General features: G+C 43.6%; 1 protein-coding gene across 1 annotated transcript in view; it reads left to right on the top strand.

The window, feature by feature from the left end:
* MRPS5 (mitochondrial ribosomal protein S5) overlaps window positions 1-22,068 on the top strand; it is a 1,175,798-nt gene that overhangs the window by 1,075,680 nt on the left and 78,050 nt on the right. The window lies entirely within an intron of this gene.

Below are 22,068 nucleotides of genomic sequence, written 5' to 3'. Positions count from 1 at the left end.
AAACACTAAAACAGGTAGATAACTGTGAGTGGCCGGGAAGAAAGTCCTGAAGTCATCAGCCACTGCACACTCTTTCACTGACTGTGGGGCTCTCAGTCTGAATTATGTGATCTAGGGAAACGTTGGCCATTTTCACGTTTCTCTGTGGATAGCACGGTTCCCACTGACTCCACCAGATCATCCACATTCCCTGAACCTCTGACTCCATTAAGCAATGAGAGGACTGCAGCCTGGGCTAGGGCCAAAAGAACCACGCTTCAGCCTTCCCTGGCCAGACCGGCAGAGGGATGCCTGCTCATGGAGGTTTGCTCTAAGACTGCTTTCATGCTCCTTGGCAAGCAGCCTGAGGGATCACAGTGTGTGATGAAAACAGATTTGTTTGAGCCACTGTTCCTTTCTCTCTTTGGCATAGAGGGTGCTTCAGCTGCCACTGTCAACTATTCATAGAATCATAGAAGAGAATCATAGAATCATTAAGGTTGGAAAAGACCCCTAGGATCATCAAGTCCAACCGTCAACCCAACATCACCAAGTCTCCTAAACCATGCCCTGAGGTGCCACATCTACACATCTTTTAAGTACCTCCAGGAATGGCGACTCTAACCACCTCCCTGGGCAGCCTGGTCCAATGCCTGACCATTCATTTGCTTAGATATAGTTCAAAGCCTACGGTGAGCAGGCTGAAATAGTATTAAAATAGACAAAGAAAACCACAGATTATTTTTTTCTTCCTTCCTTCCTTCCTTCCTTCCTTCCTTCCTTCCAGTTTCCCTCATACGTATCTACCTTTCTTTTCCCACTCTTTATTAAATAACCTGACTGTCGACTGTGGGCTTGAAAGCAACTGCTATCTGTGCTGCTGGCAACTGCCAAAGGACTGAGGTGCTCTGAGCACAGCTCCCCAAGGTGGGTTCCTCGCTTGCTCGCTTGGTTTGTCTTCCTGCACTGCTACACTGCTACCTACATCCTCTCATGGACTTTGTTCTTCTCAACTGTAATGAAAGGGCTGGTTTCAGAAAAGAAAAAGGCAAATCCAGCCAACCAAAGAGGCCTGAACATAAAAATTTAAATACCACAGCACTATGAAGCAAGAACTCTTCTCAAGATTCCCTAACTTGGTTTCGTCCCCCCTCTGAAAATGGAACAGTTTATAAGGAAAGTGGCTGCTGCAAACCTTCATCACACTGCTGTGGTTTGGGTGATTTTATAATTATTTTACAATGAAGTGCGGGACTGTGGTTTGTGACAACACTGAGATTTTTCAGAGGAAGTTGAGTCAAACAGTTAAAAGAGAACATATCGCAAAGGAGACCTCTCCTTCCACTTCGTACAGTACAGCATCAACTCTTGGGTGAGGCAGAATTCACATAGACTGTGCATAATGCAGCAATGCAATTGAAGGAGCATTATTACAGAGGACTTCTGTCTAATTAAGTGGGTCAGGATGCTCTAATTTGAAGTTACATTTAAATGCACAGAAATACATGCAATGATACAGAATCTTACTGCAAGTAAGGTGATTTTAGGGCTTCATATGATACTTAGTATTTTTCACACACACACACGCACCCCCGGCCAGTACCTTTACTGGTTAGATTTAATCTAGAGAGTGCTTAGGTAATGTTTATTTTTCTAATGAACAGTCTCATGACACAGATAGGAAACTGCTCATTAAGCATCATTCTGACAATCTCTGTGCGCTGGGGCACACTCCGACCTCAGAGACATCTGTGTGACTTAAGCCTAGAGGTATCCCACTGCCAGTCCCGGCCTGCCTGCCAGCACTTCCACAAAGGGCAGGAAACCCGTCCTGTCAATCTGAACTCTTTCCACCTACTCCAAAAAATGTAACCAGCAGGGATTTTGTGGGTGGAGCACAATGTGCGCTGCTCCACCCAAATGTCCTCATCCTCGCATTCACAAGCTCTCTGGATTTGCACTTCACAAATGATAGGGAGAAATCTTACAGAAATCTTTCTTGAAAGATTTGTTTAGATAGATAACTCTTTTTTTTTTTTTTTTTTTTTTTGCATATAGTTTTAGTTACAGAAAGGTTGGGCAAGGGTGTTGAATACAAAAGCATCAAAGGCAATATTGTCTACTTCTTCCTACAAAAAATAAGGTCATGACCTGGAAAGGCACATGCCAAGCTGACAGTTTATTACAAAGAGAAAACAGTGATAAGACCAAAAGGTTAAGGTTAACTTCTTAGAGGTACTGCTGTTAAGCAACATATACCCAGTTGCCTCCTCCTCCACTCCAGCTGAAGTCTCTTCTGTCTTACCTGAGGGTATCTCCCATACTTGTTATGAACAAACAACACAAAAATACCTGTCGGCTGATCTGGCCTATTGACATGTTTTGGTCTCAAAAAATATAGCTTTTTTTTCCCCTTTCTCATATTACAGTTCTCATCAGTGTAAGTGCTGCCCAAGAGCATAGTGTTAGCCCAATTGTTTCAAAACTCACACTAGTGCTATTTTATGTATTAGCTGCAAGGCCTTACGTAGTAGTCTATCTCTGCACTAGCAACTCTCTCACTCTTCAGGAAAAATGGCTTTGCTTACTTGTGAGAAAAAGACCTTTTGCTTCCAGCAGCCGACACATGGGCTTCAGGCACTGAGGTACAGCCTGTGTTGCTTGAAGAGCTAAAATTGGTTTTAATCCCTGGAAAAGAAAAGGGACGAGTAAAAACACAGTGGAAATCATAACTCAAAGGCTGTTTTAAAAATCACGATGAACAACAAGCATCATCCCTTTGCCCATCCTGTGTGAATTTTAGCAGTTGCATGAATTTTCCAACAACCCTGATGTCAAGCACGTGATTTGTTCTGGATTTGCAGCATTTCTTCAGAAGTGGCACTTAAACAAGAGCAGAGAAAAACCATTTGGACACAAACCCCTCACACTAAAGAAGCCCTTTTAGGACACGGCTAGGAACATTTGTTGTGACCACCTGTTTGTTTTCTTACAGCCGTCAATACAAGAATCAGGCTGCTCACGTGGCTCCTGCAGCAGCACACAACTGTAACTGTAGATTTCGCTTGCTTTAAACCATAGGAAAACACTACGCGCTGGGGGAAAAGCCGCTTCCATTTTGGTCTCTGAGACGATGTACACATACATGCATATGTACATATACATGTGTATAGGCTAATAGGGTATATGCGTCTGCGTATGTACACACATATGCAGGTTCTCGTGGCACACAGAAGGACAGTAAAGCAGTTCTAATAGCCTTAAATCAGTCCAATAATCACGCGCGGCTCTCAAGTGTTTCTGGGGTGTTAAGCCATCTACCTGATTTCTGACTTTCTATGGATCACAGCTTTTATTTCCCAAGCCCTGGCATGTACAGGGAAAACCGCTTTCATTTTGCTACAATCAGTAGTAGGCAGAGCCACTAAGAAAGTCTTATCACCTGGAAAAATACCCACCCTAAAGTTAGGATTTTTTTCAGTCTGTCACTCAAATGGCAGATGTCCAAAGCCATACCTGGGCCTTACACTGCAAAGCCACAATATTGTACGATGACTTTAATCTGAGGGAATGGAAATAACTTTCCAACAGCCTTTAAACAGCTGGTCAGGGGGAGCATCTCTCACCTGAGAATTTCTGGGCGCCGTCTCACGCACAGACACCCCCAGCCAGCAGCTGCAGACTTACCATGAACCCCATTTTTGCTATATTTTCCATGATGCATCTGCAGATACCATCATCCCCCACTGGGGTGGATAAACCTTCAGCTGCACAGTCGTTCTTAAATCCTTTGCAGAACTGATGGTGATGTGCACGTCTTGTACCCCAGTTGACTACTTTTGTTGCTGTGACAATGTGATTGCGAAAGCTCACACATCTAAGTCCCAGAACAACCCACCTAAGTAGCATTAACCATGAAAGAGGCTGCCGTTTCTCAAAAACCATTTCTTTTGCCTGAACTGGCTATAACACTTGTTTTGCCCTGATCTGAGACTCCCCTGACTAAGAGGAGTGTCTTACCCACCATTTCCCACAAAGGATACCACATATTCAGTCATCATGAATTTCTCATTTGAAATTCATTCATACATATATTTCCATGCTGCAGCCACTCAGTGTCACAGTGCTGGCAGGCAAGACAACTTGGCACCATGCTCTGACGGAAACGCTCATGCCACACGTAATGGCATCCAACACTGAGAGGCCCGTCACTCTGGCCCCAGCCCACCTTGCAGCAGGCTACAAGCGGCAGCACACCCACTCCCTAGGAGCAGAGCTGTGCACCGCTCTGTGCAACGGGAAGAACAACACAGCGATGGCCAACAAAGTGCTGCAACGTTTTCCAGGATTGCTTCTTGCCTGCAAGACACTGGAGTGAAATAGTGCAGTATCAAGTGCTGTCCCTGCACTTTATTGCTCAGTGGGCAACGGCACTGAGCTAAGAGAGTGCTGCAAACAGCATCATGCTTTCTGCACTGCCTTTTAGCCTCCTTGCTGCCCTGACAGCACCACTACAGTCACCTAGCTCTAGCTGACATGGAGGGGAGAGGGGAGCCTGCAACCCCACGACTGCATGCTGTGCTGCCCACGATGAGGAGCGCAGGCAGTGCCAGCTGGCACAACCCAGGCAGAGGCAGAAAAGGCAGTGACGGTACGTCAGACGTGTGTGCACATCTGCCCCATGGGTTGGAGGACCACTGCTTAGGGAGCTAACACCATCCTGCCACAGCACTGCAATTGGCTGGGCAAGGTAGAACAGCTTAGGTATACTTGGTCTGCCAGGACAGTATGCAACCCCATCACATACGTACCTATGTCTATGGAGCCAGTATATACATTTCTTACACAGAGCCACACAACAACCGTACATGCATGCCTGGAGTATAGCATCCCAGTCTGCTATTTATAGCCATTACAGATGGTTGGATACCTTGTGGCATGGTCTTCTGGCCTCAAAAGTCAAATTCTGCTTGCACTTGAGCATGTAATATTTTTCCTTCTATAAGAATAAAGCTCAAACTTTCCTGTGTGCATTTGATTGTCCATGTGCTATCTAAATGGTAAGGTTACAACATAGAAAAAAGGAAGAAGTGTAAGTAATATCTGTGACAGGAACACTGACGGCTGAGCAGAACTGGATTCCTAAAACTCAGGATGCATCTGAGTTTAGTAAATCTTTTAAGCTAATTTAGTCTTTTGGTGTAAGTCTTTCTTATTTGCAACTTCACCACTCTTTCACAGCTGCCAAAGTATAGAAACCACAGAACTACCTATCTTCTGACTCCATAAACATGACCTCTTAATATATATCTATGTGTGTGTATATATAGATATAAAAATCATTCTTGATGCTAGGTTTGCATATAGTCACCCAGTGAAACAGAGCTGTAAATGAAACAGCGCTGACAGAGACAGCTTGTCCTCAGAATGTAAAGCACTTCAATTTGCTGAGCTTCTGTGCCTTCAAAAGCATCCTGTTACACAGCAAAGAGACGAAAACACAAAAAAATATAAGTTCACCACTCCAGTGCAGCTGATGGAGGAATAAGTAGCGTGCTGTCCCTGTAGATAGCTTTATTTAGAGACCCCAAGGGAAGAGAGGGGGGCCTGACTGCATAAGAACTTCCAGCAAAGCCGTTAGAAACAGCTGGAAAAGTAGAGATAATTCAGTTGTAATGCCCTTTATTGAAAGAATCTGTATTTTTAAAAGACTAAGTTTAATTTATCTTAAAACTTTTAACTCACAGCTACATCTCCACTTTCAATCTTTAACAGCATAAGCAGTAATATTTCCAGGAAACATTAATGCTACTTCTTTTCTATTTAATACGGGGTTGTTCCTGCAAGATTGTTTTTGTACACCACAAGCAATCTAGGAAAGAACACCAGACTGCTCACATGCACGAACAAATGTAAGAAAAAGAAGCTGCACAGAAGTGATGAAGTCTTGCTTCAGCATTTCCGGCTTTTCTTCAGATAACACCCTTTAAAAAACGACCCATGTTGAGGGCAAAGGCTGCCAGCAGGGAATGCACTCAATTCACAGTGTCAAGCTCAGCTGGCAGCGTGTTTTTGTTCCAGTCCCTGGCCTTTGACTTACTATGCGATTTACTATTACTATACATGAGACTCTTGCCTTGCACTTTGCTATAAATTTCACATCCAACAGTAACTGCGTAAATGCAGATATAATCCTGGGAGCAAGGATCAGGACTCTCCTCCACGTAGACTGCTCTATTCTTTGTGTGACAGAGAAGCTGCTCCCATGTGCTCTGCCGCTGCCCGTGTCCGACAGATACCCTCTACTACCCCGAGGTCTAAAGCCAGTGGAGGAAGCCGATGATGCTCTGTAGGTTGCAGTGGTTCAGAACTCTTGTGAGAGGTGTGGATTTGAACTCCTTTGGTCTAAGGAGGGCACTGAACTCAGATCTTTTCCCTGACCTCTACTTGCGCAGCTGCCACACAGAACAGGGTGGGTGGTAGCACCAGTGCTGGCCATAGTTCAAAGCAATGAAACGTGCTGGTTGCTGGCACTCACAGAGGTGGTCTGGCTCTGGTACAGAGGTTCAGAGTGAATGTGAGGCACGTGCATGGGCGCAAGCAGGGTACAAGTAGGTGGCCAAATCTGGGAGACGGGCACGCCTCTCTGGCCTCTCCTGTGGACTGGTAGAGGTGCGTTCCTGCCTGGCATGCTCTCTGCTGTGAATCTTGGATTGTAGTACCTAACCACCCCCTCTTATTGTATATGCAGTTTAGTCATCAAGCGCAGACTTGCAAGTTGTGCTCCCAGAATGACAGTGAGAACCTGAGCACAGCAATGCCTGGCATCAGCATCCCCTCCCCTATCCCACTGCGCTGGCCAAAGAAGCTATCACTTATCACTCTTGGGTGGACATCTACCTGACTGCTTGCCTGTGCCCTCTCCTCAGACAGATCTGTTAATCACGTTGCAGCTGATTGCACAGCGCAGTAACAGCTGATAAATTGGCAGCTGGCAAACATGCAGTCAGAGAAGACGTGGAGCAAAACTTTCAGTGTGGGTGACCATCAACTGTTCAAACCTGCTGGGTGAGGAGACTTCCAGCTCAATGCCAGGCAGAAGACTTTGGGGAAGAACTTCAACGCAGATCCTGCTTCCCTGCATTTAGATCTAAACTTGATTTTACTTGACCCCCTCAATTCATACTGCTGGTTGTGTGATCTGAACTAATTATGCATCTTGATTTTTGCTCATCTAGTTCACCTACTTTTCTTACTTTGGAAGAAAGTTTGTTATCAAATAATCAAAATTTATCTCATTAAGCAGTTTTCCAATCTCATCTAAATACTATAGCTTTGGTAGTAATCTGAGCTGCATTCATGCAAAGTATAAGCACTGCAGATCTCCAAATAAATACGGAATGTGGCTTGTGTATGCCGTGAAACCACAGTCAGTCAAGCTCATCTCTAAAAACAGTCACTACAAACTAATTACTGAGATTGGCTGAGAGCCATCATGTAGACTCTGCATATCACTGTATCCTGAGCCAGCATTTTTCTTCATTGTTTTTAATTCATGGATTTGCAGAGCAGCCACGAGCAGATGTTGGAACAGACAAAGAGCATTACAAGGTGGGGTTTTTTTCCTGCTTTATATACCTTACAGAGATTCTTCGTACGGAAATTAGCCTGACCTAATTCTTTTTTGTGATTCTATATGCAGTTTGAGCTCTTCTAACACCACTTTAGAACAGCTGCCAGCAATTTTCCCTCCTCATCCTGAAATGACCTTTGCTGGGGGAACACATGTTCACGGAGAAGACAACAGTCTGGACAGCTTATCTTTCTGTTCAAACCAAAAGGCTCTTTCGATCAGAGATGGAAGGATGCTACTTTGCTACTCCAACCTCATTAGAAACATTGAGACTGGAGGTTCAAGAAATACCAATAGATGTATAACATGATACTCAACTTGTATATGACAGTTTTGGAAAAACCTCTGTGATGTGTAAATCCACCTACGGACAAGTCTTTAATAAGGAAGCATGTGGTGTCACCTCAGGAGTTTTCTCATATACCTGGCAGTACTACCTGGTCTGCTTGAATAGAAATGAATAGGCTGGTCAGAAGTACTTTTAGAAGCTGGAAAACATCATCTTTGGCAGGGATGACTTAACAGGACACAGAAAGGGAGTGAACTCCGTCATAGACTAGGTCAACATGCCAGCCGTCCCGTTATGTTGGTGGCAGAAGTTTAACAAAGGGCTTTCAGAGGCCTCTTCAACACATCTCCTAAATCTGGTTCCAATGCACAAGGAGGAGAGAGGCTGGCTGGTGCACAGCAACAAACCCCGCAGGCATGCATTCGCAGCAGCAAATGCTGCAGGTATGTGTCCACAGCATATATGCAAACGCATGAAATCACATGCTAAACCTGATTCAGCTGAAAGCTTTTGCACAATCACCCTTAATAGAAGGCACATGGTTTTCATTATAATGTGCATAAAACATTTTAAATCAGTTTTACCTGTTTTCAACAGGGAAGAGAAAACCACCAGAATGAGAAACATATCCGAGAGGTAACTAACTAAGCAGCCCTGCAATCCCAGGATCAAAAGCAAAATTTGTCATAAAGCTAGCCAAACATTTACTGTAACGCACACCTTGAAATTATTACAAAAAAATAATAGAGATCAAGTGCCATCTACTGAAACGAACAGTAAAACCCTACCCAGTATATTGATTGGTTGCCTAAACTATATTTCTATAGTTCTAAAGAAAGACAAGGCGGGTCTCAAAGCAATGAATGTCAAGTTACGACTGCTGTCATTTGCTTGTTTTTCCCCCCAGTAGCACTCTTAGCATTAAGGAACACTAAGGACAGACATGAAGCCTGTGCTTTTTCAGCCTATTAATCCTTGAGGGTTTGCGGTCACACCGTATTCTGCCAACTTTAGCAAACACTCACAGCCTGCCAGGTGCCCAGACTTCGAAAGCCAACAGCTTCCTATTACTTACAGAATTTCAGAAGGGAGGAACAGGCGACCTGTAATGAAATGCCTCAACATGGAAGCAAGACAAGGCTTGTAATCCAAATAAAATACAAAACAAACTCTGCAGAATTTTCATTTCCTTTCAACACAACTTACATAACAGTACACCTAAGATACGGTATTATAAGGTACATCTACTGTTTTGTTACAACACATTAAAAGTAATATATTTCAAGCTCCTTGGGGAAGCGATGTCCACCTTGCAGCGGCTGGAGCAGGATTTATGAAAGGATGCCAGGTCCCCAGCTCCACAGGGGGAATTTTGGAAGTAGCACTCTCCCTATCTGCCACCTCACTTGAGAAATCCCGCTCTCAATCAGCAGAGTGTCTCAGCTATGTGAAAATCTTGTTTCTGGGCATGCCTAGAAGCAGGTCAGCTTTAAAAGCACTGAAGAGCTCGGTGCCTGGCTCCTCTCTAAAGACCAGGGTGGGTGTTTCACACTACACAGAAGACATCAGGGTCCACACAAAAGCAGCCCAAGGAAAGCTCTCTTCTGCTCTCTGCTTTACTGGAGAAAGGATCCACCTGGGATTTGCAGGGCCAGATTTAGCTTTGAACTGGGAGGAGGCTGCACATCATCTCCCCATCACGCCACCTGGGGCACGCACTGCGTCCAGCTGTAAGAACCAGGGGAGGAGATGGGGTTCCTGTCCTCTCAGCTTATCAGGGCCTTCTCCAGCTCCTCCACAGATTCACCCAGTTGAGGGTGCCTGCACGTCTTTGTCACCCATTGCTACAGAGTGGAATCCAAACAGGCCTGAATTTCCCACAGCTCCCCTGCCTCCATCAGGAGACCCTGCCTAACCCCTGCACCCAACACACCTGAGAAAAGTAAGTTCTACAATCTAGAGTTTTGGGCAAAGTTGGGCAACCTCTGCCTAGTTGCTCTATCAGATGCTGGGTTTTATTTTCTGTTCATAATTGTGGTTTATTTATTGGAACAGGGACTGGGCATGCATTTCCCCCTTCTTCCAGGCTCTTCCTAATCTCGGAATCATAACGACAGGTGAGGACCAAAAGAGATTGAAGGCATCTAAAACACAGCTTCCCCAGGATTTATATAGCTACGTACGTAAAAGCAAGCAAATGTTCAAAATGCCCCCGCTATCTGCAAAGACCTGCTTAGTTGTTTATGGCTGAGTTTAAAAAAGGGGGACAAATATTTTGATAGTTTTATTATTTTAATTTAACTAATTCTTAATTAAAAATAAATCCTTTCCATTTTTAATTTTTAAAATTTTATCTTTTAAAAATATAATTAAATATTCTAATTTAATTAAACAAATTTAAAATTTATTGAATTAAATTAAGTACATTAATTAAAGCATTAAAATATCTCTAAGCATTCTAAATATTTTAGATTGAAGATTGTCTTTGTTCAGTCTGAGAGACAGGTTTTCTTTAATGTTTTGATTTGGCAGCAAACCCCAAATCAATTCTTTGCATAACTCCGCTTTGAACATAAGAAAATGGCAGACAAAAAAAAAAAGAGGGGATGTAGAGGAAAACAGAAAAGGAAATAATCTATCCATTCTCAGAAAACAGTTCAAACAGTTCAAATCCCAGGATTCTCTTTAAAAAGGCGGGGTTCCAAAAAAGGTCAACAACAATGATGACAGGATTACAGGGCACTGTTTATGAAGGAAGATTAAGGGAATACAATTTGTGTATTCTAATCAGTCTGGCAACACTCTACCATGGGGAGGAGGAATACAGCTGGAAAACTGTAAAGAAAACCATTTAACAGCAACACAGGATTCTGGCTATGATGCATGTTATGTCATGAAAAATTACTTTAAATAAAAACTGATGTTTGGTGGAAGTGCTCATAGTAGAATGTAGCTGGAGTATGTTCAGAATATTTTAAGCAGGGCATCAGAAAACTATTTTCAACACTGGCATAAATAATACAGATTGTAAATTACAAGCAGAGCACCAAGAAAAAAAAAAATCTCCTAAGAGAACATCTATAATGGCCTTTCCATAGGCACAGTATTTCCTTCCATACAGGTGAAGCGGGCTGAAAACCACGGAAAACAGCCAGAAAGAGCAGAACATTTGCTGCAGTAGATACACAAATTGCAAAGCCTGTTCCAGCTTGACCTCACACATATTTTAAAACAAATACTTAAGAGCGTGCAGTGTGTATAGCATCGGTTTCTCTTATTTGACTCATATTCCATAACGAATGAGCAGAAGAGAGAAAAAAGCTTCTTAAATATAAAAAAGACTTTTTTTTTTTTTACTAAAGATCACTGCTCTGGCCATCTTCCATACCTGCCTCAACTCTGACCTCTAAACCTCAGTGCCCTTCTTACGCCAGGAGCTCAGCCATCTTTTCCCGATGGAGGAGGAGCATGTCCCCACAGTCCCCAGGAGACCTGCATCTCTATCAAAAGGCATTTGGCACTAAAAGGTGAATTGGCTGGCACAGGTCTCACCTTGTCCAACAGCCCAGCGGCTGAGGCGCTCCCTGCAAAAGTCCCATATCTGCATCCCCTACTTACTCAGATTTGCAGTTGGAGCCGTGGCTTTCTCACGGACCACACGCAAGGCTGAGCTTGAGGTTGCAGGCATCCTGAGGCGAGAATCTCCCTTTAACAGTTGGCGTCCCACTTTCAGGAGATCTGGAGTGGTATCAGGACAATTAATGGGCCAGAGAGAGAGAGAGAGAGAGAGAGAGAAGAGTTATGGTGTGCCTGCTGGGTACTTGGCTTCAAACCCCCAATAAAAGAGTAACTAGATTATACAAAGTGGAAGAGCTTCCCTGGGAGCAGACTCCCTGCATCCCCTCAGCCTGCTCAGCAGCCTGCTACTAGGGCACTCGTCTCCTTTGTGCTCAAGTCCAGCCTCCAAAAGAGGCAAACAGATCTAAGTAGAAGTTTCTTTTCCCTTTACTGAACTAAGTAACAGGCATCTCCTTTTAATGTTCTTTTCCTTTGTGAGGAAGGACGTAAGCACCTAAGTGCGCAAGATTTGTGCCCGAGACCCTGAATTGTAGGTGGCCTGTGCCACCAGCCCAGAGCTGAGCACATCATTGCTTAGGACAGATGGGATTCAGGCTTTCGCCTTTTACTTGCCCATTCCTCCTTTGTAACTTGCTGGCTTCTTTTCGGGATCCTCTATTATCTCTGTGATGTCTGGGTGCCTGCTGCAGCCCGAGAGTCTTCTGAACAAAAGGAGATATATGTCTTGAGGGGCCTCAGCCCAACCACGTCCCTACTAAGCAACATCAACAATAATTTTTTAGAAAGGGTGGATCATACAATCTGTGACATTTTTCTAGAACACTTTAATTTAACAGGAACTGGCAGATTTGGGTTCAAAAATACAAAACACTTGAAAGCCAAAACAGTCTTTGTAGGTGCTACTTTGTTTATTCTTCTTTGAAAGAAATACGTGGCCCTTTGAATATGTTATCCACACCAATTCAACTCAATTTGTTGAAATTCAAACTCTAAATCTAAAACATATAAAAATCCTAAATAAAAAACCATAGCGCTATGCTAATAATTTTTCAAAGATGCTTTTTCAGCATCTTTTGCTCAAAATATTTGTCTTCCAATTATATTCCGTTCTTATCTCTTGGAAGTTACACAGCACTTTTTTCACTTCAGTGCAATTCAGTTAGCTTATACCCTAAAAATTCTTCGCTCCTGCTAACAAAATTCACGGTGCAACGGGAGATACAGGCTGTCCATGTGCAATGCTAGCTGCCTTGGGCAGCGGTCCTCAGAAACAGGACAAATGGACAGTGCCCAAGCCTATCAGGGATGAACAGGAGAGGAAAAGGCATCTAATTAGACTTACTTGAAGATCCAAGTGTGATCTTCAAACACAAACTTTCTTCCGCAAATGAATGTCTAAGACTGGGTTTCCTTTCTGTTAAACAAAACAAAACAAAACAAAACAAACATAAAAAAAAAAAAAAGAAAAAAAAAAAAAAAGAAAAAGAAAAGAGACAGAAACCGTACTTGGCTTCAGTAAAGGCTAACAGCAGAGCTGCCATAGACCTGATGAGGAACACAGGAGACCGGGGTGGGATTCATCTGACTAAGCATGGATGTCTCTAATGTAGACACCCATGTCTGAGCCAGCCTCGGTCCCATATTTAGGCAACCGAGAGTTCGTCAATATAACCAGTGAGTTCAAGGTACTCCCTCACCCCCGAAACAGCTCCCACAACGGCCAGGAGAGAAACGGCAGATTCACCTGTTAAAGCTGTTCCACTTCTAATCAGCAATGGGACCAGTCACTGGGGCAGACAAGGGGGGCGCCCCCCCATCTGCAGCCCACACCTCCTGAAGGTTGTCCAAGGAGACCCGTAGATTCGGTTTTCACCTCTCCTGAATCACAAATACCGAGGGATTTACCCCAGGCAGAGGAGCCCCAGCGGGATCCGCCGCCTGCGCTGGGTCCGTTGACCCAACTGGCAGGGACCGGTCAAAAACTGCCACGGGGGGGACCCAGGCGTTCCGATGCACGCGGAGGGGGCTGGGCTATGCAAATGAGGGCACCCCCAGCAGCCGCTTCCCCCCTGCTGCCAGCCGCCAGGCCTCACAGCACCAACTGCTACAACACACCAAGCCTTCACAGGGTGACGCCTCTCTGTGCTCAACTCCGGGATGCAAGCTTCGAGGTTAGCGCGGGCTTCAGCCTGGGCACGGCATCCTCGCTCACGGAGGGTGACATGTGCGCGCTCATTTCCCTCTGAAAGAGTTAAAACTAACATTAGAAACCCTCAAGCTGACACAACAACATCTTCAACTCGTTTAAACTAGACACAGGAGATGTTTCTGTGATCCGAGTTTTTAAGAACAAAAATACATGCTTTTTTGAGCCTGCAGCCGTTTTAATGCTGACTCTACTCCAGCAGTGCTTATTGAGAATGAAATCCATGTGCAGAGAAAGTAAGGATCTCCCTTAGCTGCCCGTGTCTGGGTACCTATTGGTGCTCAGTTAATATCTGGAAGTGTCTTAGACTGGAAGCATTTTTGTGTAGTAATGGAGGGCTGTGTTCCGTTAAGTAACAGGGAAGACTATATCCTGTGACCTTTTCTCTGGTGGCTTGGTATGTATGTGCAGCAGTTGAAATAAGCCCAATATGGCTTCCTGGAGACCAAAGCGTTCTGGAAGACAGTGCTGAGCAGTAGGCTACTAGTGCCTGCAAAGTTCCTGTAGTCTCTTTCTTCCCCACTCCCCAGCAGATTCTGGGCTGAGATGCACCCAGATTTTCCAGGCAGTGATCAACCTAGTGGACGATAAACTGGATTTTCCTTTAAACTGGATTTTCAGTTAATTGAAGTTAGTTAGAACTTGGTTGCTTCTGCAAATTGTAGATACCTATCTGCACCTTTAGACTTTCTAAATGCCAACAAATTTATTTTTTTTCCCAACAGGAACAGTGAAGCTAAATGCTCTTTGGCTGAATAAGCAGCACTGTATAAAATGTCTCGTGTGTGAAGATGTTTTTTGTACATTTATAATCGTGTTGAAGTAAAAGAATAGTATGAAGTCGTTCTTCTAACAGTTATTCAGTAGGTCTACAGTAAGTAAAACCACGCTGGAATAAGAAGGTCTGCTAACGGTGTGCTAACAGTGCTTATAATTAGTGTTCTGTTAACCAATGAGTTGGGTTTTCCCGGGCATAAATTGTGTTAGGAATGCAAAGCAAGGCTGACATCAGGAATGAATACTTCCCTGGTTTAAACAGCTTGCATCATTCCATCCAAACTCCGCTCAAATTCTTGCTTTGGAACCCAGAAAGAATGAGTCACATGTGGCTGTAGTTCATCATAGGTGCCTCTTTATTGAGAAACGAAACCTTTTCTGAGCCTGAAAGGTCGTAGCTTTATGTTGAATACGCATAGGAAGTTTGGAATAGAGATCAATGTTTGGAATAATGACCAAGTAAAAGAGCAGTGAAAGGGTAATCACTTTGTGGTTGTATTTATTGCTTGTATTTATTTTTCAGTGACTTCAGTTCCTCTGTCTGAGGTAATGTGAAGGTCTCCTCTCATCTGGATGCTACTGAAGTCCAATAAAATCACTCAGCCAGCGGAGTGCATGGAAACCACCTCTCTGTGCAGAGGAGTTGTGTGTTGTGCAGTTTATAGGGTGGGACAGAAACATGATCTGCTGTGACTGTCCTCACTTCACAATTGCAAATGAATAGCAGCACTGCTTAACGCCTCATGTGGCTTTTTGGAATACCGCTGCCTTTACATGCAGGCTAGCGCGCATATACCGTCTTCCTTTCTGCATCGGTTCAGAGGTGCAGGGAACATACAAAAATCTGCTACTGTAAAGTGGCAAACATTATTACTCTGCATATGCTAGACTGACAGCACTGTCACCTATCTGGCCTTCTGGTGGAATGTACAACAGTGGGTCATCACCTCAAAAACACCCTTGGGAATTCCGTTAACTTGGGAGGTAGATCCTGATGCAAATTACTAATTTCATTCTTCCATGACAGACAGCAGAGCAGCTTAACAGAGCACAGGGAAACTTCTGGCCATTAATAATCAATGAAGGGAAACCGTGAAGGTACTGAATAAGTGCAGTCCCTCTCCTGTCCTGCCCAGTCCAAAGATAATATGAAGCCTTTGTACCTCAAATACTTCTAAGTTTTGTGTGTCCAGTTTGTCCATAGTTGGCATCTACCAGACACGGCTGCATCCAGTGATGACAGCTTTTAATTCTCTGCATTTTACACACTGATGTGGATGCGCACGGGTAGTTTAGGCATGTTGAAAGTTAACTCCTTTCGGCCTTGTCAATGAGAATTCTTGATTCTCTTTTAATAAGCACATCTTTATTCTTACCGAATCTGTGTTAAATTTCACCTTTTCAAACTAATGAAGCTTCACTTTTATTTTTAAGTCCTCTTGCAAGCAGCTTGACAGATTTTTCTAATCTAATAAACTGAATGCGAAGCCGGAGCGACCTCCTAACATCATTCTGTTACTACTTATGCAATCGAGGAGAGAGCTGCAACGTGGCACTTGGAGTATGGATCCAGTTGTTGCCCCAGCGCCACTCAGTGATGTGTTCTAGCTGAAGTGGGGAATAAAACAAGTGGATTTGGGGGTTACTTTTTTCCTTTGCTCTAGTCAGCCATGTATTTGTTGAAATTAGAAACCTATTTCTGTCGACAGATTCTCTGAGCTAGCAGGTAATGGTGTCTGGGGTTTTATAGCAGTGATAAGAAATAATGCTAAAAGGATATACAACCGTAGACTTTAATTTTTTTTTCCTTAAAGGCTATTGTTTCTATCTGTACTGAGCAATAGAATACAACACAGATGCTGAATACATGAAAAGGAACATTAGAAGTTGTCATCTCATCTGATCATGAAGAAAATGTTTGTAGTACTTGCATTACAAAGAGGATAGCTTCTGATGCCTCTGCTGAGGGGAAGGAGGGACACAAGCCAATGTCCTAGGCAAGTCAAATTGTTTTGGTCTGATTTTGAAAAAGACAGGTAGTATTGTTACTTGAAGCATTAGATTTGTCTAAATAGCTCTGGGCCTTACAACTGTCCTACGTTCTCCCTGACACACTGAATCCTTGAGAACTGAGTGGCTTTTAGATTGTAAAATATTTGGGCAAATTATGAATTATAACCCATTTCTGACAGGAAGTTAAAGTATGCTGAAAATTGGACTCGTGTTCTTTAGCAGTTCACATTTTCTTTAATTGCAGACAACAACAGATAGCAGAAAGGGGAAAAAAAAAAAGAGAAGCAGCGCAGCAACGAAAGAAAATGGGGGAAGAAGCCCAAAGGCTAATGAAAGAAGAAGAAAACAAAACTGATGTAGAAGCGTCCGGACACAAACCAGGCATCAGTGGCACAGTGCCAAGGAAAAAGAGAACTTCAGCTCTACAACATACATATTGGTATTGATTTAAGTATTTCTAGGGCTTCAGCATTTCTAGGACTCCAACCGTTTGGTTTCAGGGCATTCTTCAGGGCATCTTGGAAGGCAGGGTTCTCTCAGAATATCTTCAAAGACTAGTAGGTGGTTATTAAAGGAGAAAAAAAGCCCACAGAAAATCATGCCTTGATGGAATGAAGTTTCCTGCAATAGTCCTATTCCAGCACCCTTCTTTGCAGCAAAAGTGATTGAGCAAGGATGTTGATTGAGAGACATCCTTAATGAATAGTTCAAGCCTAGAGAAAAGAATGGAAATACCTAAGAGTGTGGTAAATCTCCTGTATTGTCTATGCTTACCCGAAACATGTAATTAAACAGTTTTAAAGAACCCTTTGCTTCCTGCCTGATCGAGAATGGCTGCTTTTGCCTTTCCATAAAGGTATTTATAAATGTTTCACATTTTTCCATGGGAGATAATATTGACGCGTGCAGAAGAAAATTACTTGTTAAAGGTGACCTACGACTCTCAACGTCCTCCTGGTAGAGTACGCTCTGGTAGAGCACAAGTTACAGCTGAACACAAAAGTGGATTTCTTGTCACTTTGTCACCTGCAGCCCCTGTGCTACCATGCCCCTTTACAACACTACAGTGGTTAACAGCAGGGGCATCGCTACACAGCAGTGGTGCGTGCTGCTCCTTTCTTATGAAGGCTAATGTTGTGAACGTAGGGGAGCAATTCAATCGCTTACTTGTATTGGTAAATTTGTATTTCTAGCAGAAATTCTTCTACTTCCTACATTAAGGGGAAAAAAAGTCTCACGCTGTATACTTGTTGCATAGGTAGTACAACTGAAAAAAAGGTGTCCTCCTGTGAATACACCTAAGTGTGAAAATTCTCAGTTCAGTTAACAGCACTTCTCAGGTTCCATTTTTGTACACTTACTGTATGTATTTACAGTGGGATTCCTCTCAGAAAAGCGTGCAAGGTAAATAGGCAGTAGAAGACAACAGTAGTTTAATGAAGAAGAAAAGTTAATGTCTGCTGGAGGGAAAGGTGTGTGGGAGGAGGAGGGTCCATGTGGTCATTATGTGCAGCTCAGAACTTCAGTGAATACCTCCTGCATCTTCTGCTGTGCGGATGCTATTATCCCTGAATTCATGGGCTGTCTTGTGGCAGATGAGCGAGGACAGCAAATTCTGTGCCTGAGACGGGTTCCCTGTGTATCCAGGGTCCTGTGAAGTTGTGACAGAACGGGAAGGGGCGGGGGGACTAGATCACCTCTGCCTCGAAAAATAGAATTTTTAACTAAGTTGTAAGACACAAGTTCTGCTTAAAAGAGAAGTACTTGAGAAAGTAAAGACAGTAAGACTTACTCTGAATGGCCTTTGTCATGGAGAAAAGTTTAAAAAAATATTTAGTATGCTTGTCATGCTGCTTAAAATCTTGCACAGACCAACTGATTTGACAGCAATTTTTAGACATTAAAGAAGTCATTGAGAAATGTGAAATTTTAAAACACCTTTTAGAAAGCAACAATATGCACTTTTGTGTGTATCTTCTGCGCAAGTGTTCTGGCTGGAGTAGAATCGATGACTACAGTCTGTCCGGACTGAACAGCAGTATGGCAAGCAAATCTGCTCCTAGTACACACCTCTAAAGTATCTGATGGTGGATTGGAGATAAGAAGAAAGTCTGTGAATAAGCTTTAATAGCAATCCGCGTCTGTCCTTTCAACCACACTGATGAAGCAAGGAGGCACATGTCATAATTCTTTCCCTATTGCTGACACAGGGCAGGGAAACCTAATACCTGTTGCCTAGTTTAGGTTGGAAGCGACATCGCATCTTTCTAAAAAAATTAGTTTAGTGCTTACTATTGCTATTTCTGAGACAATGTAAAATAGGTGCAAATAGATGTTATTTATTAAAAATAAGAAAACATTGGCTAGTTAAGAAGTTAGAAACAAAGCCCCTGACTGCGTCATGAGAATGCTCGTGTGTTTTTGAGCCTTCAGCCGTTTTAAAAACGATTAGGTGCTGCCACCTCCTGCACATCAGCCCTCCTGCGTTGCTTTGCCCTCTCCTGCTGCGTACTCACACTGTTTTGCTGTTCTTCCCTCCATTTCCCTGCCTGTACTTGAGCACAACTGCTCTAGGTATTGCTCCCATCTACTCTACCAAGTCCTGACATAATGCCAGAAAGGGTACAGTGCTCTCGCAGGTAGTAGTCTGTATGTCAAAACAGCATGCATTGGTTTCATATGTTTTCCTGCGCTATAGTTGCTTGTGTTTGCAATGTCCCATGTTCATTTGTCTGAAGGGTTTTGGAGGAAAATGCTCCCCTGTTCTGCTCATGTAGGACATAAATAAAACAGTGCTTCAATTTTAGCGCATTTCTAGCGGTTGGGATTTAGGTGAGGTGGTTGATTTGGGGGGGGGGAAAGAAGGCAAAATGAGGAAGTGATCAGAAGTGAAGAACAGCCTTGTGAGTGGGTGGACCTAAGTAAGCATGCAGGTGAATCTCTGGTGAGGCGGTGGGCAGTGCCTGTGCCTGGGTGTTTTCAGCAGCTGAGAGGCATGTTGGGTACCTCTTCAGCTGAATATTAAAGAAAGGCTTCTTTGAGCCTGGATTAGAAAGAGAAATGCATAATGGGATTATCAATAGGTGTTGCTTCAACCAGGGAAGGAGCCGACTTGGTTCCTATGCTACCCTGTAAGCATGAATTCAAGCAGCCCCCTGCTACCTGACCCTTAACCTATGCCCTGCTTGTCCTCCCCACCTGCACACTTTGAGGCAAGACTTCCCAGTGTGGTATGAACAATTTCTCAACTCAGAAAAAGGAGGAGGTTTTATTGAACTCTTTGGAGGCTAATGGTCCTCCCCTAGCTGCTCCATACAGCACCAGCAGGATCCAGGTGAATCATGACTAAGAGTAAAGCCAAATATTAGATGGGGAAAAATCAAGATGGTACATTTGTCACAACAACTGGGATATCCTCTGTGGATCGGGAGCAAAGGCCAGTCCCACAAAGTCTGGGACTGGAGCATTTATCGTGGTACTTCAGGCCTCTTCTTACAAAGGGTACCTTGAGCTGTCTACATGCTTGCAGGATGGAGGAGGAAAGGTGGCAGCTTGGAAGCGAGCTGTATTTCAGGAAGAGATCAGAGCACGGACTTCTATCAGGAATGTGACGGGAACTCTCTTGCTGAGCATAGGTAAATAACTTATGAGTGTTGAGCGGACAGAAGATTTTTAAGGGCAAGAAGCAATTTTGATGTTATTCTGGTGTTAGCGCCTTGTGTCTTAAACATGGACCATGTCCAAATCATGGTTTGAAATGAGTTCAGCCTATTGACATTTTAAATGTAAGTGTAGGTTCATACTGCTTTGTTGCCTGCTTGCTGCAAAAGACACCCACGTAGTCACAGGTGAATCTCTCTCCTAGAACTGAAGATCTAAACTAGTCCTCTAAACTAGGCTCCATTTCACCACCACTCACAGCAAAGATCACTTAAACAATAGTGGCTGTTAAAGAGAAACCCAAAATTGTGATAAAGATGGTAAAATCACATATAAAATATTGCGCTCTCAGCCTTGAACAGACATGCTTTGAAGTAGCAATAAGGCATGTTGTGTCATGTGTTCCAGTCCCATCCCCTCCACCCCCCAACCTATTAATTTTGGCCCTTGTGCCCAGGTACTTAAAAGAAAAGCTTTTGAAAGTGACTTTGCAGCAACTATGTATTGCAGTAGTGTCATAAGGCAAGTCAAGTGGCCTGCAGGAACCCAGCAAGGTAGGTGAGCATGGAAGAGGGTGTTGCTGGCAGAGGAAGCAAGACGCTCTCATCTTCTCATCTTTGTGAACTCTTGGAGCCTGTGTTACATCAACATGCCTGTTCGATTTCTCTTCCTTAGTGAAATGCTTAATGAACACTAGGGAATCTGTTGCAAACACAAGTAATTCAGAACCCAGGCATTACAAGGATGCAAAAGGTCTCTGAATTGCCTCTGTAAGCATTGGTGCATATCACCCTCTTGAGTGTTGCAAATGCTCCCCACATGCTGGCCAACTGTTCCTCCTTCCTTGTGGCTAATTCTTCCCCAAAGCGGCAGGGCAGTGCATGGCGTTGTCTGGCTTCACTAGGCTTCTTCTGCTCTGGGTTGCACAGAGAAATATTACACTTGCTTTGCTGGAGGGGAGAACAGGAAGCCAGTGAGGTTTAACCGGCCAGAGGTGTTGTTGAAAGGTTGGGTGGAGGCAGGCAAACACCGCTATGTCGTCTGTTGGTTGGCATTGCCCTCCTCTGAACTATGCACGGATTTCAAGTTTTGGACAGGAAGAATTTGTGGTTTGATGGTCACAGTGGCATCTCGGTGGGCACACTGAGACTGCATGGCTCTCAGATTAATTAAACAAGGTATTCTGGACTTCTGTTACATGCCGGGAAGGCTGACACTCTCCTGGCAGCACAGAAATGAGCAGTTACAAGCTTCTGGAAGATTGCATTGAATTAAAGATTAGGCACTTGCATTTGTTAACTCAGCATGGGTGCAGTCATGCAGGTGGCATGTGTGTCCACAGACCAACTGGACCCTTTTACTCTGCCTGAGTGCTTATGCTTGGAGCTGTAATGAAGTTTTTCTCAGCAGAATTCTGTTCTTTGGGTCCTGATGGTTCCTTATGCCCTGATACAGTGCCTCCGCCAGCTCTGCCTGTGGCCAACAGCTCAGCTGAGACCGGCTATTTTATATGGCTTTGCTACAATAAAACACTCACACATTTACCATTTCTAACAGGCTTCATTGAACTTGTGATTATAAAGGTAATTTACAATAAAACAATTAAATAAACAATAAGCTAAAGCACAATACATTTCAAAGGGTTCATATGACTACAACATTCCAACACATTAAAACTTTAAAACAACATTAACACTCAAATTGTACCTACACCTATACTTATCTTTCTAACACGTTTCAAGACTCTCAACAAAGTACCTTTTTGGTTACAGTCCCTGTAAACACACAAGACCAGTGAAACACTCAAGCAATTGTACAACTGAGAAGAACACTACACAAGACAGGAACAAACAATGTGCTGGAAACTGCCTGGGGAATAGGGGGTTGACCTCTAAATTGAACTGACTCTTTGGACAACGAATGGATAACACT

The sequence above is a fragment of the Phalacrocorax carbo genome, chromosome 3 (assembly GCF_963921805.1).
Source record: "Phalacrocorax carbo chromosome 3, bPhaCar2.1, whole genome shotgun sequence".
Lineage (NCBI taxonomy): Eukaryota > Metazoa > Chordata > Aves > Suliformes > Phalacrocoracidae > Phalacrocorax > Phalacrocorax carbo.
Note: the sequence above shows the minus strand (reverse complement) of the source record. Positions and strands in the feature narration are given on the sequence as shown.